The sequence below is a fragment of the Pleurodeles waltl genome, chromosome 9 (genome assembly GCF_031143425.1).
Source record: "Pleurodeles waltl isolate 20211129_DDA chromosome 9, aPleWal1.hap1.20221129, whole genome shotgun sequence".
In the NCBI taxonomy this organism is placed as follows: Eukaryota; Metazoa; Chordata; class Amphibia; order Caudata; family Salamandridae; genus Pleurodeles; species Pleurodeles waltl.
In genome coordinates, this window is record NC_090448.1 from 280,215,013 (window position 1) to 280,233,810 (window position 18,798).

Consider the following 18,798-nt stretch of genomic DNA (forward strand, 5'->3'; position numbering starts at 1 on the left):
GTCCAACACCTTCTGCAAATTGGCTTTGATTGGAGTGGGAAGGGTATTTGTCACCCCTTTAATGTCCAATACTAGTGTCCAATACTTTCCCCCAATAGGGTTAGATTGGAGTGGGAATAGTAACTGCCACCCCTGAAATACCCAATACCAGTATCCAAATGTGTCCACCAATAAGGTTAGATTTGAGTGGGAATAGCACCCCTTTAGTGTGCAGCACCTTTCCCAAATTAGTATGGATTGGGGTGGAAGCAGTAAATATTACCCTTTAGTGTCAAACAGCTTCACACATTGGTATAGATTGGATTGGGCATGATAAATGTCACCATTTTAGTGTCCCCAAATTAGAATAGGTTGGAGTGGGACTAGTAAATGCCATACCTTTAGCGTTGGATACCGTCCTGAAATCAGTTTAAGTTGGTATGGGAATAGCAAATACCACCCTTTTAGTGTTCAATGCCTTCCCCAAATGGGTTTAGATAGGAGATTAGTAAATGTCACCACCCGATTGTGTGATTATTTAAATGTATTATTTTAGTGTGTAAGCTTTTTTTAAACTGTATTTGTAAGTAGTAGTAATAGTTTGTGTTATTTAATTAGTATTGTTGGTGTTATAAAATATAATAAAAACTAGTTATAGTTATATGTTTGTTATAAATAATATGGGTAATACCATACCTTTATAGAATATAGATGTGCATTATGTTTTCTCATTGTATATGTTTTCAAAGTTTATTTAAAGCATATGTTTACACTTTTAGCATATACATTTCAACTTAAAAATTAACATTTGTATATAAATAAATAAAACATTTTGATGATTTTTTATTATCAAATAAAAAAGTAAATCATATTTGATTAGTATGGTATGTTGTACATTTTACTCTTTTTTACCGTATTTAACATTTTTTACATTTCCTAACTTGTTTTATATTCATATTTTCCACAGCATTTTAACATAAGTTTGTGCAGTATATCTTTAAAAATTGTATACATTTTACACTAATATTTAATTCATAGTTAATAACTTTTTACCATATGAACAACATTTTCATACTTGTCAAATAATTGTTACATTTTTTTTGTCATACATTTATTCAACATTTTTATATTATTTTCAATTTTTTAGTCTCCTTTAGATGACATTTTTTTTAAACTTTCAACTGTGTAGACTGTTTGCAGGTGCTGATTCAGGACTGGTAAGTCGTTTTTTAAGGATTTTGTAAGTGTTTTGAAGGTAAGACGGTGTCGGAGGGAGATCTAGAGTTTAGTTTTAGTGTTGTTTCTGGGTTTATTGTAGATTTAGTTGTAATAATAGTAGTGTTGTTCACTAGTTGTAGTCTCGGGTTTTCATACACTGTTTTAGGGCCTCATTGCAACTTTGTTGCTGGAACACTCAAACCGCCAAAGTTGTAGAGAGGAGGCAGCCGTCATACCGGCTGCAACCCCCTCGGTCATATTAGGACGTTCCCGCTGGTCAGACTCATGGGAACTGTGCTATGGTATTGGCCTTGGATCCCTTAAGGGAGCCGAGGCCAATACCGTAGCAGCCAGTGCGCATTTCGAGGGTGCTGGGAAGGGGGGTTGCTGCACTGCCCATGCTGCAGACTTGGGCAGTGCAGGCCGCCTCTGTGGCCCCCTGTAATCTGTTTCCACCAACCTTTTCATGGCAGGGTCCCAGAGAAGACTGCCAAATTATGACCATGACGGTATTCCTAACAGAATACAGTCAATGCACCGCCAGCACCGCCACTGCGGTCAGACTGCAATGGACAACGGAAGGCACCTGCTGGGTGGCGTAGGCCATGTATCCACCGGACAGATTACAAGGTTGTACACCATCAAGGTTTTAGCTACGGTCACACCACCATGCAAACCCAGGCAGAAACTAACTGCATAAAAGGAGACACTCACCTTTAGGAAGCCATACTTGTCCGAAGCCGCCATGGAACCAGAACTAGAAGTCATCCCGCTGCTCCTACTCGGTCAGAGACTACAGAATCAATGCCAAAGATGATGACAGCAACTGTAAGTACAAACACTTACCTGTCACTGTTGTATATTGCTAAAGTTCGTACGCTCACACAGCATACCATCAGGAACGGGAGGCAAGAGCGACACACACACATAACCTGGCACTGACATGCACACTCACAGAGAGCCACATACACACATGCACATATACAGTACACACACTACGACCATCATACGACCATCACACACACATGTCAAAAACACACACCAACTCCCAGAAACACTGCACAGGCCGACACACACACACAATAACACACAACACCAAAACACACCACAACAAAACCACAACCGTAACACCATCAATGCATTAGCAAGCACCCGCAATAGACACAACCCAGTGACAAATCACACGTACAACACAACGTACCACTGACAGGGAAGGAACACTCACAATCACACAACCATACAAGGTAGCAATCGACACACACAGCAAACATCAGCACATCGTATCCGACATACCATACACCAAACATGCACACAATCAAAACACACAAAGCCACACAGCACTTCTACGTGTCAACACAAACACCACATAATATCACGACAACATGTCCCAAACACACACATGCCCATCACACAACACACACCCATCACTGGGGGAGAAACGCTGTGCACACAACCTCATGCTGTCCAGACAAAACAGGTAGCACAAGCACCACTTACACACAAATACTCATACACAATGTCATCCATGAACACATCATTCACATTACAACCAATTGTACTACACCTCCAGGTAGAACCAAGTCAGTGCCAACATCATTTAATAACTAGATGCTACCTATACCTTACATTACAACAATGTCACACACCAGCTAAGCCAACTATTGCACATCTACCATACCATCTTATCAGTAGAGCAGTCACAATAACCATTTCATGACAACCTGACTTATCAACATAAATCTGAGTCCCTAGCCACAGTAACATAGTCAACCAACAACCAAGCAATGGGAAATAATGATAATTTCTACATATCACATATATAAAATCCACCCATACCTACATTTGTAGCAGATGAAAAGTAGCCACATAATGTGCCAAACACAGGACAGCATGTTACATAGATGCCAAAACCATTTCATGTCACAGAGCTCACAACCTTCAGTATTGACGTAAGCAAATATACAACAACTATACCTGTCATTTCAATAATTAGAGCGTCTAAACACATGTCAGCAACACCGGGCCCAAGACTCATCTAGAAAAGGATGATACATACTTAGTGGTGCTTCTCATCTAAGTCAGCCTCCACCTGTAAACAAAGTTATGTACAATTACAGGGGCCAACTTAGTCCACAGGATTTAGCCACAGACCTGCGCCAGGTACCATACCATCACCTTAGATACAATGTACACCTGTCATGTGCATGAAAGCCACAGATAGTACAACTAATCATGATGATTGGCAACATCAATAGCCGAATATTCAAGTGGCCACATCACTATCCACACTTCAGACATGAGCAATCTTACATCTGTACATGACCATTGCAATGCTACACTTCTGAGCTTAACCCCTTCGCTGCCAGGCCTTTTCCCCCTCAGGTGCCAAGCCTTTTCTTTGGCTGTTTGGGGCAGCTCGCGCTTAGGCCCTCATAATGTTTTGTCCACATAAACTACCCATGCCAAATTTGCTTACTTTTTTTCCCAGCATCCTAGGGATTCTAGAGGTACCCAAACTTTGTGGACTCCCCTGAAGGAGACCAAGAAATTAGCCAAAATACAGTGAACATTTTGTTTTAAAAAAATGGGAAAAAGGGCTGCAGAAGAAGGCCTGTGGTTTTCTCCCAGAAAATTGCATCAACAAAGGGTTTGTGGTGCTAAAATCACCATCATCCCAGCTTTCAGGAATAAGCAGGCTTGAATCAGAAAACCCCATTTTCAACACACACCCATTTTTTGTGCTTTCAGCCTCCTTTCAGTTAGTGACAGAAATGGATATGAAACCAATGCTGGATCCCAGAAAGCTAAACATTTCTGAAAAGTAGAACACATTCTGAATTCAGCAAGTGGTAATTTGTGTAGATCCTACAAGGTTTTCCTACAGAAAATACCAGCTGGAATAAACAAATATTGAAATTGAGGTGAAAAAAACAGCCATTTTTCTCCACGTTTTACTCCGTAACTTTTTCCTGCGATGTCAGATCTTTTAAAGCAATATACCGTTACATCAGCTGGAGTCTTCTGGTTGCAGGGATATATAGTGCTTGTAGGTTCATCAAGAACCCTAGGTACTCAGAGCCAATAAAGGAACTGCATCTTGCAATGGGTTTTCATTCTGTACCGGGCATACAGCAATTCATTTGCTGAAATATAGAGTGAAAAATAGGTATCATGAAAACCTTTCTATTTATTTTCCAAAATGGGCACAAGATAAAGTGTTGAGAAGCAGTGGTTATTTGCACATCTCTGAATTCTGGGGTGCCCATACTAGCCCGTGAATTACAGGGCATTTCTCAAATAGACGTCTTTTTTTACACACTGTCTTACATTTGAAAGGAAGAAATGTAGAAAAAGACAAGGGGCAATAACACATGTTTTGCTATTCTGTATTCCCCCAAGTCTCTTGATAAAAATGGTACTTCACTTGCGTGGGTAGGCCTAATGCTCGTGACAGGACACGCAACATGGACACATCACATTTTTACGTTGAAATCTGACGTATTTTTTGCAAAGTCCCAAGCTGTAGATTTTGGCCTCTTGCTCAGCCAGCACCTAGGGAAACCTGCCAAACCTGTGCATTTAAAAAAACTAGACATGGAGGGGAACCCAGGATGGGGTGACTGGAGGGGCTCTCACCAGGTTCTGTTACCCAGAATCCTTTGCAAACCTCAATATTTGGCCAAAAAAACACCTTTTCCTCATATCATGGTGACAGAAAGTTCTGGAATCTGAGAGGAGCCACAAATTTCCTTCCACCCAGCACTCCCCCAAGTATCCCGATAAAAAAGGTACCTCACTTGTGTGGGTAGGCCTAGTGCACGCGACAGGAAATGCCCCAAAACACAACGTGGACACTGCATTTTCCCCAAAGAAAATAGAGCTGTTTTTTGGAAAGTTCCTAGCTGTGGATTTTGGCCTCTTGCTCATCCAGCACCTAAGCAAACCTACTAAACCTGTACATTTTTTAAAACTAGACACCTGGGGGAATCCAAGATGGGGTGACTTGTGGGGCTCTCACCAAGTTCTGTTACCCAGAATCCTTTCAAATCTCTAAATTTGGCAAAAAAACACTCCTCACCCAACAATTGGTGACAGAAAGTACTAGAATCTGAAAGGAGCCACAAATGTCCTTCCACCCAGCGTTCCCCCAAGTCTCCTGATAAAAATGGTACCTCACTTGTGTAGGTAGGGCTAACGCGTGCAAGAGCAATACCCCAAAATACAAAGTGGACACATCACATTTACCCAAAGAAAACAGAGCTATTTTTTGGAAAGTGCCAAGCTGTGGATTTTGGCCTCTAGCTCAGCTGGCACCTACGGAAACCTACCAAAGCAGTGCATTTTTGAAAACTAGACACCAAGAAGAATCCAATATGGAGTGACTTGTGGGGCTCCCACCAGGTTCTGTTACCCAGAGTCCTGTGCGAACCTCAGAATTTGGCCAAAAAAGCACTTTTTCCTCACATTTCTGTGACATTCAATAATATATATAAAAAAAAACCTGGTGTCTGGTGGTTTCTGCCCCTCTTGGGGGCTGATTGGACAAAAAGAAATAGCCCATTGGGAGCAGAAATGGCCTAAAAGTAATTTTGCCCCCGGGGAGCGACCCTTGCCTACTAGGTAAATAATTATCCCTGGTGTCTAGCGGTTTCTGCCCCCCCCGGGGGCAGATCCGCCTAACTATAATAGGCTGAGCTGCCCCCGGGGGGGGAGAATGACCTAAAATATTTTGGCCCCCAGGGGAGCGGCCCTTGGCCAAGGGACGGCTCCCCCTCATGACAATAACATTTTAAAGAAACCTCCCTGGTGTCCAGTGGACATTTCTGCTGCCCGATTGCATCGCGACCGGGCAGCAGAAATGCTGAGAAAGACATCAAAGGAAAGGAAACGCCTTTCCTTTCCTTTGATGCCTCTCTCAGCGCCTCCACAGGATCGGAGGAGAAATGTAAAAGCATTTCTCCTCTGATCCTCATTGGAAGCTGAGCTTCCGGTGTTGAGGGGCAGGCCTCTGATGAGGTCAGCGCGCAATCGCGTGCTGACGTCATCAGACACCACAGGAGGGATTCGAGGGGGCGGGGGTGGAAGGGGAAGCGATTCTCCTTCCATCCTCGCACTGGGGCACCGATACGAGGCTAGTGCTCCCCCATAAGCCAGTCCAAGGACATAACATCTACATACATGCTGATACTATGTAACTCCACGTGATGATTTGAACGCGGGTTACGACTTATATAATATTCTGTTTTGATAGGTTGCTTGCACAATATTTCAATGTACGTTATGATTTGATACCCTGGATACAATAAGATATTATTATAATATAAGGATTGAACTTTTCGGCTATATAAATATTTGGAATAAGCCCTGACGAAGTCTTTAAGATTATTATCTTATTGGACGAAACACGTGTTGGCGTTTGGCTGTTGTTGATTCATGAATATTGGATCGATGAACGTCTTCATTTTCCGAAATGATCTGCTCTTCTGAAAGAATAAATTAAGTTTCTTTTCATTCATGAATTCCTGTGTTTCAGAGAAATTCATTGTATTAATTTTGGCTTCAAATATGTAATATGGACCATGAAGTATTCACTTCAATATTAAGTTTGATACACGAGTGCCGTGACATCTGTTCTTATCTAAGTCCTTGACGCCTGAGCGCCACAGCAAAGGACGTAACCATCACGTCCTTGGCTGCGAAGGGGTTAACATGATAGAGACATACACCTTGAGGCAAGCCAAATGACTGACTACACATACCATTCCAACAACATGTGAAGGTGAAATGCCACACCTGCACACAATTCAGTCAGTACTTATTCTAGGATTCCATACCAAAAGCCATCAGAACATACCCACAATGGCAAAACTAAGTATGTTGAAGTTGCATCACAATGTTGATATGTGTCTGGACCTAACAATGTACACATGAGTATGGAAAAAAACTGTTCAGATTGTACCAATTACCAAGATGCAGTGGCCTATTTAACATGCCCACAACAAATTGCAATAGGAAATTGCTGTGTAGCCACTTACTATCCAAAGAACATGTACCTGGTATTAATATTCTGAACACTCACATCATTGATATTTCTTGCACTAGGAGTTTGGTGATACCACCATGGTTTAGTACATGCAGCATGTCCATTATGAGGAAGCATCACATTGGCCAATGTTTAGTCCTCACTTAACAGTGGCGACACCACCTAACAGATCTGAGTAAGTGCAGCAAGTGTGGCATGTGAAATGTCAGATTGAAATCACAGCCTCACAATAATTTGACCCTCATTGAAAACCTCCAGAATATTAGTCATCTACTGAACTTGTCTGATTCAATGTTGCACATAGAGATGGATCAAGGGGCATTTGAATGGACAGAGGACAAAGATCAGGACAACTTTCCATCAGGATTATTGGGAGTATGGATCTGTGGGTGGCAAGGAAGAACTAGCACGACACTGAGAGCAGTATAGTGATACACATATGACACAGTCCCATGTGTATCATCATATGCTGTTGTACAGAAGAGATGACATAGGTGAGTAATAACATTCTAATATACAGTACATTGTGCACACCTATGTACCAATGTTGAGCACTCCACATATAGGTTTACCTAATACTCATTTTACCTTTTGCACTTACCACATTGTCACAGCTTAGAGTCTTTCACATCATACACTGACCTTGCAGAGGAATGTAAATGACTTCAGTCAATACTCACCCTCTTGTGGCTGCTGAGCTGTCCTCAAATGCCCATCCAACTCAGGGTAGCCCACCGCCAATATGTGGGCCATTGGGGGGGGTCAAGGTTGTAACCCTAAACCGCCATTACGACTTCTGCCAACGGAGTCAGGTCATGTTCTGATATCCAGTAGTGTAGGTCAGGCAGCTGCCATTTTAGCACTCAAATATGTATGATGAGGTAGTGAAAGTTGCATCATTTACAGAAACCTCATATCTATGACAATGTGAGAAGTGCAGGCTTACTGTTTACAAGTATTATTGTGCCTGTAATTAGTAGGGGAAGTGAAATGAGGTATTTTGGGTTAGGTGCATGCAACAGTGTTGTCACCATACTACTGACACCCGGAAGATGGCATAGGTGCAAAAATATCTGTGTTGCATATCTACAGGGTTGATGTAATTTTAACTATCGGTGACATGTATCTCCATGTAGAGTACATACAAGGGTTTATGGGATTTGAATTCTGTACACTTTCATATTTTGGCTGGCTATGTGCTGAATACCACATATTCACTGTTTCATGTGACATGATTTTGCTATGTGTGTTATGTCTGCTTTTGAAGGCTGTACTGTCTGCATTGTTAAAACACCTAGACTGCTACATCAGATTTCCGCAATCTGGCCCACGTGAAGGCTGATTTCAATGTTTTGGGACACATTCCACATGTAGTTGGAGCCAAAGTGGCACCCATGTAGCCTTGGTGCCTTCAAGTGCAAATGAATAGGTATATAGGAACAGTAAAAACTTTCACTCCATCAAACGTCCAAGTGGTCTGTTTGGCTGGCCACTACATTTCACAAGTTTGTGCAAGGCATTCAGGATCAGTCCATGATTCCTTCATCCTGTGGAATACCAATATCCCACTGCTGATGACACGTATATACTCAGAGAGGGCCTGGCTAGTTCGTATGTCATGCATGTAATGTGGGTCTGTGCCCTTTTTCCTGCAACCATATATGTGGATGTCCAAGATTAAAGCTTGGATTGTTGTAACTATACTCTGGCTACCCAACTGTCCTTGATTATTGACACCAGTGAGGTACCAACCACACCAGGGGAAGTCCGCTTCAATGAAGCCCACGGAAGGGGAAGGTGTGTGTTGGAGCAGACCTTTGGGCTCCTGAAGGCAAGATTTTGCTGCATAGACAAATCTGGAGGAGCCCTCCTCCACTCACCATACAATGTATGTCAAATAATTGTTGCCTGCTGCATGCTCCACAGCCTTGCCCTGAGATGTCCGATACCATTCATACCAGATGAGGGGGCCTGCAGATTCTGTAGGTGAGATTGCAGATATGACAAGTGAGGATGAGCATGATGAGGATGAAGCTGGAGACATCAGGACATATGTCATCAATCAGTACTTCAACTGACTCAAGGTATGTGATGTGATTGTAGACGGGTCTCGGAGACCGCGTCTTTCCTACCTCAGAGCCGCCATCATTCCACAGGTTCCCTCGATACGTCATTGCGTTCCCCTAGCAACGAGGGGACGCCACGCCGCTGCAGCAGCATCAACTTCCTGGTTCCGGAAGTTGAAGAGAGGAAGGACGACGCTTCTAGGGCGCGGAACGCCACAGAGAAGACGCCGACCGCAGGAGCAGTTGCGCCGACAACCAACCCGAAGACACCGGAGCCCGGCAACGGAGGGGGCAAGAAGACGTCTGAGGCAGTAGCCGGAGAGACCCAGAGGACGCAAGACTCCCGCCACGACCCCGGAGGGTCGTGGCTTTGGAAGGTACGGTCCCTCCTAGGGACACGAGGGTCACGGGGAGCCACGAGCACTGGGGAAGGGCACCAGGGAGGCGGGAGAAAGGGAAAAGAGGGTCACTGAGTCACAAAAAAGGGGAAGGAAAGGATTCAGGAATTGTACAGACACCAAGAACCCCACCCCTTTCACTGTGACACCTCCCCACCGACCCACCCTGCTTGCTACCTTTCCCCGTTTGAGCACAATAATAACACCCGATCCCACAGAAGGACTTACCCGTTTCTCTCTTTCCTTCATGCTCCCGGAATCCGAATGAGAGGCCCACACCTTCCACCACCAGGACAGACCGGAGAGAAACCCTGACAAGAAGAAAGAAGAAATTAATTAGAGCAGGAAAACCGAACCTAAACAGAACCTTATAAATACCGACCAAGTGAATTCCCTGTGAAAAGAAACAGCGAATAAAACTAAACCAGAAAACCTGTATACCACTTCCCCGACTCTGTTTTTACCGCTCGTATACACTAGCCTACCACAGTGGTGTCAGAAGTGGGATATTGAAATTCCCTGGTGGGCTACCGAGCGAGATACACCATGAGCGAATCTCCAACCCTTGAGGACATGATTAAACAACTTGCAGAAGGCCAAAGACATCTGCAGTTGGTGTGGGAAGCACACCAAAGAGAGGCCAAGGAGGACCGGGAGGCTTTGCAATCAGCCTTAAAGAGTCAGGCTACGATTTTAGCCAGTAATCAACTGGTACATGAGACCGCATTACAAAAATTAACCGATACAATAGCGGCCAGTAAGGTTCATCCAAACGTCCCCAGCTCGGTCCTACAAAAATACCAAGAAGGCGAGGACCCAGATTCTTTTTTTACCAACTTTGAGCGGGTAGCCTCATCCGCTCAATGGCCAGAGGACCGATGGGGACAGTATGTGGCACCCCTACTTACTGGATTCTTACAAACAGCATATCAATCCGCCAATCCTGACGGCACCACCCCTTACAAAGAGTTTTAAAAAAAGTATTCTTGCGCGAGTAGGCCATGATACGGAATATTATCGGTTAAAATTCAGGAAGATAAAGTGGAGTACGAATGAAGATCCTCGCTCCTTCTATTTCCGGGTAAAGGACTTGGCTCTGAAATGGCTGGGACCCATAGGGACAACCCGGGAGGATGTCATTAAGACAATTATTTTAGAACAGTATTTGGATTCCTTGCCCCCAGTACCAAAAACTGGATCAGGCAGCACCCAAAGGTGGACACTGAGGCCGCTATCGATTTGGCTTTTGCTTACCATCGCTCCGCAGAAATCAAACCCTTATCACCAAGACCCTTTCAAAAAAATCCCACACCGCCAGCAAAACCAGTTCCCAGATACTTTCCGGAAGAACCCCGGTTCCCTAAACCAGTAGAACATCACCCTATGCAGTCCCCACAATGTTTTCACTGCGGGGAATGGGGCCATGTTTCAAGAATATGTCCTAGGAAAACGGAAGGACCAGAACCCATGGAAATTGGGGTCACTCGGCATAGGGTTCTCTGTACTGGAAAAGGGAATGAGAAGTTTAAACACGCTGTCACAATAAATGGACAGGCCATCTCTGCATTAATCGATTCGGGATGTAGCCAATCGGTAATCCGGAAAGATCTGATCCCCCTTAATACTCTAGCCACAGATCAGTGAGTCTCTAACTGTTGTATACATGGAGACAAAGGAAACTATCCCCTTGCACTAGTCAAAGTTGAATGGGGTCCCTTTCAAGATCTGGTCCCAATAGGGGTTATGGATCGATTAATCGAAGACTGCATTATAGGAACTGACTATGTTCGATTCCACGATCTCTTAGATCAGATCCGCATTCAGACCCTAATCCCGGACTGGTGGACCGAAGCTCCTTTTTCTAATGTTACCATTGAAGGCCCTCCCAACCGGAAGAAACTCACTCGAAACGAGAAAAGACACGAGAAAATCCGATATCAGGAAACCCGAGAGACTAAGGGGGTCCCTAAGATAGTAGCAGAAATTAGCAGCTCGCCCATCTCCTTTCGAACCAGCCAGAGAGAAGATCCTACCCTTTCACACGCCTGGAGCTCGGCCAAAACAGAAATCACCAATGAGGTGGGTCCTTATTTTCTTGTCAAGAAAAACCTCCTGTACCGAATAACCACGACCGTTACGGGAGAAACCAAGCAGCAATTGGTAGTCCCTGAACCATATCGAGCCCAAGTACTATTTCTAGCCCATAATCAACCCGGGGGAGGCCATTTCGGCCGAGAAAAAACAGAAGAATATCTCATGCGTAGAATTTATTGGCCCGGAGTTTATGCTCAGATAAGAAGATATTGCTCCCAATGTCCTAGATGCCAACTAACTGAACCAGGGATGCCCAGAAAAGCACCTCTATACCCTTTACCCATTATTGATATCCCTTTTAACCGGGTGGGTATGGACCTAGTCAGCCCACTACTTCCCTCCTCTAAGGGACACACCTACATTCTAGTCATAGTGGACTACGCGACTAGATACCCCGAAGCCATTCCCTTGTCCAGTATGACAACCAAAACAGTAGCACAAGCTATGATAACAGTGTTTTCCCGAACAGGTTTCCCCCAGGAAATACTGACAGATCAAGGTACTCCCTTTATTTCAAAACTCATGAAACAAATATGTCAGATATTAGGAATTACCCAACTAAAGACCTCGGTCTACCACCCCCAAACAGACGGGTTGGTAGAACGATATAACCGCACAATAAAAACATTGTTGCGGAAGACTGTAGATGATTCCGGTCGCGACTGGGATCAGAAGCTTCCCTTGGTCCTGTATGCCATACGAACCCACGGACAGTCTTCTACGGGACACAGCCCATTTGAATTAGTTTTCGGGAGACAACCTCTTTGTCTCCTAGATATGGCCGCTGAGACGTGGGAAGAGGAACAGGAGGAAGGGAAACCTCTTCTTGATTATGTCCACCAACTAAAAAGTCAATTACAGAATCTCTGGGAAGACGTCCATAGACATTTAGTGACGGCTCAAACCCAACAAAAAAACGTACTATGACAGGGGAAGCAAATTACGCTCTTTCCTCCCAGATGACCAGGTCCTCATAATGCGGCCTACGTCTGACCATAAACTGATTGCTAAATGGCAAGGACCCTATAGGGTTATAAGAGCAGTCTCTCCCGTTACTTACCTCATAGAGGTAAGTACCTGCCCGAGGAAAACCCAGATTTACCATATAAATTTACTAAAACAATGGAGAACTACAGAGGAGGGAGATGGACAAACAGCCATTGGTTGTTTTGTCTCACCATGCAAAGAACTGGAGATAGACCTCTGCCCTTTAAGAATAACAAATCCAGAAGGAAGACCCGGTATTAATAAGGCCATAACCGAAACTGAAAAAAATCAACTATATGCACTTATAGACCTACATCCCCATTTTTTTTCAGAAATACCAGGGAAGACTTCTCTGATACACCACAATATTAAAACACCTATAGGACATATAGTACGTCTTCGTCCTTATCGCATACCTGAAGCACGGAAACCCATAATCGAAGACGAAATCAAAAAAATGTTAACACTAGGTGTCATTGAACCCTCTAACGGCCCCTGGAATTTCCCTGTAGTGTTGGTTCCGAAACCAGACGGGTCGATTAGATTTTGTATTGATTTTCGCAAACTTAATGATATCTCCCTATTCGACACGTACCCTATCCCCAGAGTAGACGACATTTTAGAAAAATTAGGGAAAGCCCGTTATTTATCCACCCTTGACTTGACAAAGGGGTATTGGCAGATTCCCCTTAACCCAGACGCTAAGGAAAAGACAGCCTTCTCCACCTCATCCGGTCTCTATCAATTCACAGTTTTACCTTTTGGTCTTCATGGCGCTCCCGCGACATTCCAGCGCCTGTTGGATCAAATCCTAAAACCCTTCCAGACCTTTACCGCAGCCTACCTAGACGACATTATCATTTTTAGCGAGACCTGGCATGATCACTTACTACATCTTCATACGGTCTTTTCCGCGTTAACCGGGGCCGGTTTAACTGCCAACCCTAAGAAATGTATACTAGGGAACACTGAAGTCTTATATCTAGGTTACGTAATAGGGAACGGCACTCTGCAACCGCAGAAAAACAAAGTTGAGGCCATACTCCAAGCAACTAAACCAAGAACGAAGAAAGACTTACGATCATTCCTAGGCTTAGTAGGATATTATCGACGATTTATCCCCAGTTATTCGACCATTGCAGCTCCTCTGACCGACCTATTGACTAAACAGAGCCCCACGAAACTCGTACCATTCACCGACACCCAGAATTGTAGTTTCGAACGACTAAAACAGTCCCTTACCACAGACCCAATACTGAAATGTCCTGATTTTTCAAAATTTTTCCACCTGTATACTGATGCCTCGGACGTCGGTCTCGGGGCTGTGCTCGCTCAGCCCGATGATGGGGGATACGACCGCCCAGTGGTCTTTATAAGTAGAAAACTGTTTCCAAGAGAGACCCACTACCCTACTATCGAAAAAGAATGTCTCGCCATTAAATGGGCAGTTGAATCCTTACAATACTATCTTTTAGGTAGATCCTTCGTCCTATACACTGACCATGCCCCTCTCACCTGGCTCGCCACTCACAAAGACTCTAACTCTAGAATTTTGAGATGGTTCCTAGAACTTCAACCGTTTACATTCCAGGTGCGCCACATTCCTGGCTCCCAACAGGGTCCCGCCGACTACCTCTCACGGTTTCCCCCTCATCCATCTCGGTCCTCGAGCAGTCCTGATCATGGGAAGGGGACTGTAGACGGGTCTCGGAGACCGCGTCTTTCCTACCTCGGAGCCGCCATCATTCCGCAGGTTCCCTCGATACGGCGTTGCGTTCCCCTAGCAACGAGGGGACGCCACGCCGCTTCAGCAGCATCAACTTCCTGGTTCCGGAAGTTGAAGAGAGGAAGGACGACGCTTCTAGGGCGCGGAACGCCACGGAGAAGACGCCGACCGCAGAAGCAGTTGCGCCGACAACCAACCCGAAGACACCGGAGCCCGGAGCAACGGAGGGGGCGAGAAGACGTCGGAGGCAGCAGCCGGAGAGACCCAGAGGATGCGAGACTCCCGCCACGACCCCGGAGGGTCGTGGCTTTGGAAGGTACGGTCCCTCCTAGGGACACGAGGGTCACGGGGAGCCACGAGCACTGGGGAAGGGCACCAGGGAGGCGGGAGAAAGGGAAAAGAGGGTCACTGAGTCACAAAAAAGGGGAAGGAAAGGATTCAGGAATTGTACAGACACCAAGAACTCCACCCCTTTCACTGTGACACCTCCCCACCGACCGACCCTGCTTGCTACCTTTCCCCGTTTGAGCACAATAATAACACCCGATCCCACAGAAGGACTTTCCCGTTTCTCTCTTTCCTTCATGCTCCCGGAATCCGAATGAGAGGCCCACACCTTCCACCGCCAGGACAGACCGGAGAGAAACCCTGAAAAGAAGAAAGAAGAAATTAATTAGAGCAGGAAAACTGAACCTAAACAGAACCTTATAAATACCGACCAAGTGAATTGCCTGTGAAAAGAAACAGCGAATAAAACTAAACCAGAAAACCTGTATACCACTTCCCCGACTCTGTTTTTTCCGCTCGTATACACTAGCCTACCACAGTGATGTTACTAATAAGATTCCATGGGGCATTGTTGAGGTAATACATGCCATGTAATGTGCTGCTTGCCACCATCAGTGTGGTATTAAATGGCTCGAGACTCAAATATGCATGCTGGATGTTTCTTCAAGTTGTGTACAGCTCTGTAAAGTACATGGTCTATTGTTCAGTAAATGCTTTTGTAGTTATGTTAGACAATGTGATGTTTGTGTTCCACTCTGGCCTGTACCTTACCTTTGTCAATCACAGATTTGCAGATTGGCTGTTTGGCTGATCCTCATTTGGCATTGTCAGACAGTGTCATAGGCAGATGGGATTTGCAGACTGACGTGAGCAGTGGACATGGATTAGACCAGGTTCTGTTTTGCATCAGATTTGCAGTGTGTGAATTCTATGCCCAGACTGTCAGGACAGTGGTTTGGAAGTGCCCTTTTTCACAAACTAGACCTGTTTTGAATTGGAGGTGGCTCAAATGATGGCACGTGTGTGTCCATTTGTGTCTGACACGTCACAATGTGGTATCCAGATCCTCCACCATCATAATGGTTTGTGTTGTGTGTGACCTGACTTGTGTATAGCTGTCAGCGTGAATCCTCATTGAAGACCAATGTGCATGTGTCTGAAGACTGACATAGGTGAGTGGCAAGCCTACAGATACCTGACCATGGAAAGTGGAATGTTCCTGACTGGGGAGCTCAGTACTGACCGCTGTCTGTTTGCTAGAGTATGGTGATTTGGGAGGATGGTGTATGGGTATGTGATAAGGCTTTAGCTGATGATACATTGAACCAATCTGTCTGCGTTCTGGGATGGTAATAGACTGACATATCTCTAACTTCTGCATTCTGTGGGTTGGCAGTGTATGACACCCATGCTGAAACACTGAAGTCCACAGCATTACTTCACAATGTGCTGATTGCCATTCTCCTAATAAATATGTGGAGATGTACCATACAGGTGACTTGTGTCATATATATGTTACAATACCAATGCAATGTGTAGCCTGGTTGTCCAGTACATGTGTGATGATCATTACAGATGTATGACATTTGAGAGGAACATTTTGTTACAATAGTTTTCATACATGCCAGTGATTAAGTGGTATTTATTGGGGACTGAACAACAAAATGAGTGAACTGAAAAAGGAATTAAATGAAAATAACAGTGAAGGGTTCAGTCATGGTGGATGAAATCATCAGGGTAGCTGCTACGCCATTTGGCAACACAAGTCCAGTGTCCTCACATCATAGGAAAATGGAGTTAGGTGTCAGAAGAGTCAACAGAGTGCATCAGTCACATCCACGCGGAACCAATCAGGAGAGGTTCACTTCCTGGCAGTGAGTTTGGTCTTGGCATCTACTCCTCCTGGATGTCTGAGTGGACGTCCATGTTTGCATGGGGGTTCTTCTCTAACAGGATGGGGTGTCTGAGGCATCCCCTTCCCCTGAGAGGGCCAGAGATTCAACTTGCAGCCACAGATATTGAGGGGCCTGATGTTTCATGGCTAGTGGAAGAGGCCTGATGTTGGGTGCCAAAGCTATTCAGGGTAGTGTCTGATCTCCCTCATCATGGTCAGTACCTGGCCCATCATGCCTTGAGAGTTTTGGTAGGCTCCCAAGCCTTCGGAGATGGTCTCCTGGTTAGTTGTGTCCCTTGGAGCCCTCATCCTCTGGCCCACACCCTCCCTCTCACTCACCCTACCCCCACGTACCTGTGCCCCTGGCACAGTGTGCCCACTCCCACTGGTTGCAGGACCATCATTGTCAGGGGTACCATGAGAAGGCTGTACTGGGGGCAAATGATCAACGAGACTGTCCTTGGGACACAGGTTTTGGGGCAAATTGTTGCTTGTGATGTAGTTGCAACAAGGCTGTGAGGAGTGGCTCTGGGCAGGGTGAAGCTGACAGTTGTTGACTGACCAGGTGTCCTTGATGGGCCAGCTTCATCCTCAGTGTCCAGACATCAAAGGCTGTCTTCCTCACTGGGCCTTCATCCAGAGGTGTAGTGTCTGTCTCTGGTATCCTCTCCATGTTGGTTACCTGTAGGAGAAGTGGAACACACAGTTGGTGTATGTGATGCAACTAGTGTACTATCAATTAGACAAATAAACATGGTATGTAAGAAGCACACATTGCCTTTACATGAAACCCTGATACAACAACGGCAGCTTCTATTGAATCTGGGTTAGTGCAATATGGGACACAGAGATTTACAATTGCATACAGCATGCTACATGCTCTTGGAGTATGCTAGTGTTTAAATGGCTGCAAATACTCTCATATATTGTCTGATTTCCAACATGACAATATATATTTCTCTCCTAGTAAGGTAATGGCATCATTGAGCCAACTAGTAGCAGAACAATGCACAATGGTGTCAGCTAGCACACAAACTTAGTGTTATAATTTGCCCTGGCACTCTGTCTGGATGTACTGTAAGTACGTTCAGTTTGTCATTTAGGTGTCCCCCCAGGTGAGTACATGATATGATTAGGGATGTTTTCCCTGAGTCCAGTTTGGTATGGGTCACAGCTGTAGCTGTGATTTGCTTGTAATGGTACAGGTAGTGGGCCGGGGCATAGCTGTCATTGACATGAACCATTGCACGGTGGACCATTCAGTTTGGTTTGCTTTGATGGTTAGTTTCACAAGCAAGACATTTCACATTTAGTGCACAGTCTGGTTCTGTTAATGTTGTAACAGTGCCTTCTGGGAGTTATAGTGTTATCAGTTCCCAGAACATTGCATGCCCTTCCCAAACACTGTGGCTTAAGGTGAGTGTACTTGACATGTGACATGGCAGTGAGGGGTATTTGGAGATTTGGAGAGAGGGTGGTGGGTGGTTTGATCATTGGGGTGGGAAAGGTGATGAGTGAGCATGCAAGGCATAACTCTTTGGTGACATGGATGTTGTTGTTGCTTACCCAACTCCACTCCCCCAGGTATTCCTTTCAGGCCCTCAGAATGCAGGATGTCCAAGACCTTCTCCTCCCACGATTTGAACCATGGGGGAGTGATGTGAGTGGGTGACTGTTGTTGTGTATTGTGTGGGTTTGTAAATTGTGTGTTGTGTTGTGTCTGTTGTGCAAATGTGGGATGTGTGCTGAGTGTAATGTGTAGGGATGCCTATTGTTTGTTTTGCTAGTTTGTTTTATTTATCCTACTCTCTGGCTGTGAGTGGCATTCTGATTGCGGCTTTTTGTGGGTTGTGTAGGGGTGTGTTTTATAGTGCAGTGTCAGGTGTGTGAATGTGTGTCAGGTGTGGGGTGTTCAAACTGTCCAAGGTGGAGTGATGTTCTGACTGATGTGAGTTCAGACTGCAGCGGTTTGTACAGCCAATGGTTTTTAGACATCGAAGAACCTCTCTCGTGATTTGAGAATCGCAATTAGATCAGTTGATTTTTGTTGGACTGGCGGTGCTGGTGGTCTGACCCTCTTCTTTTCTCCCGCCTGTGTCCTGGCG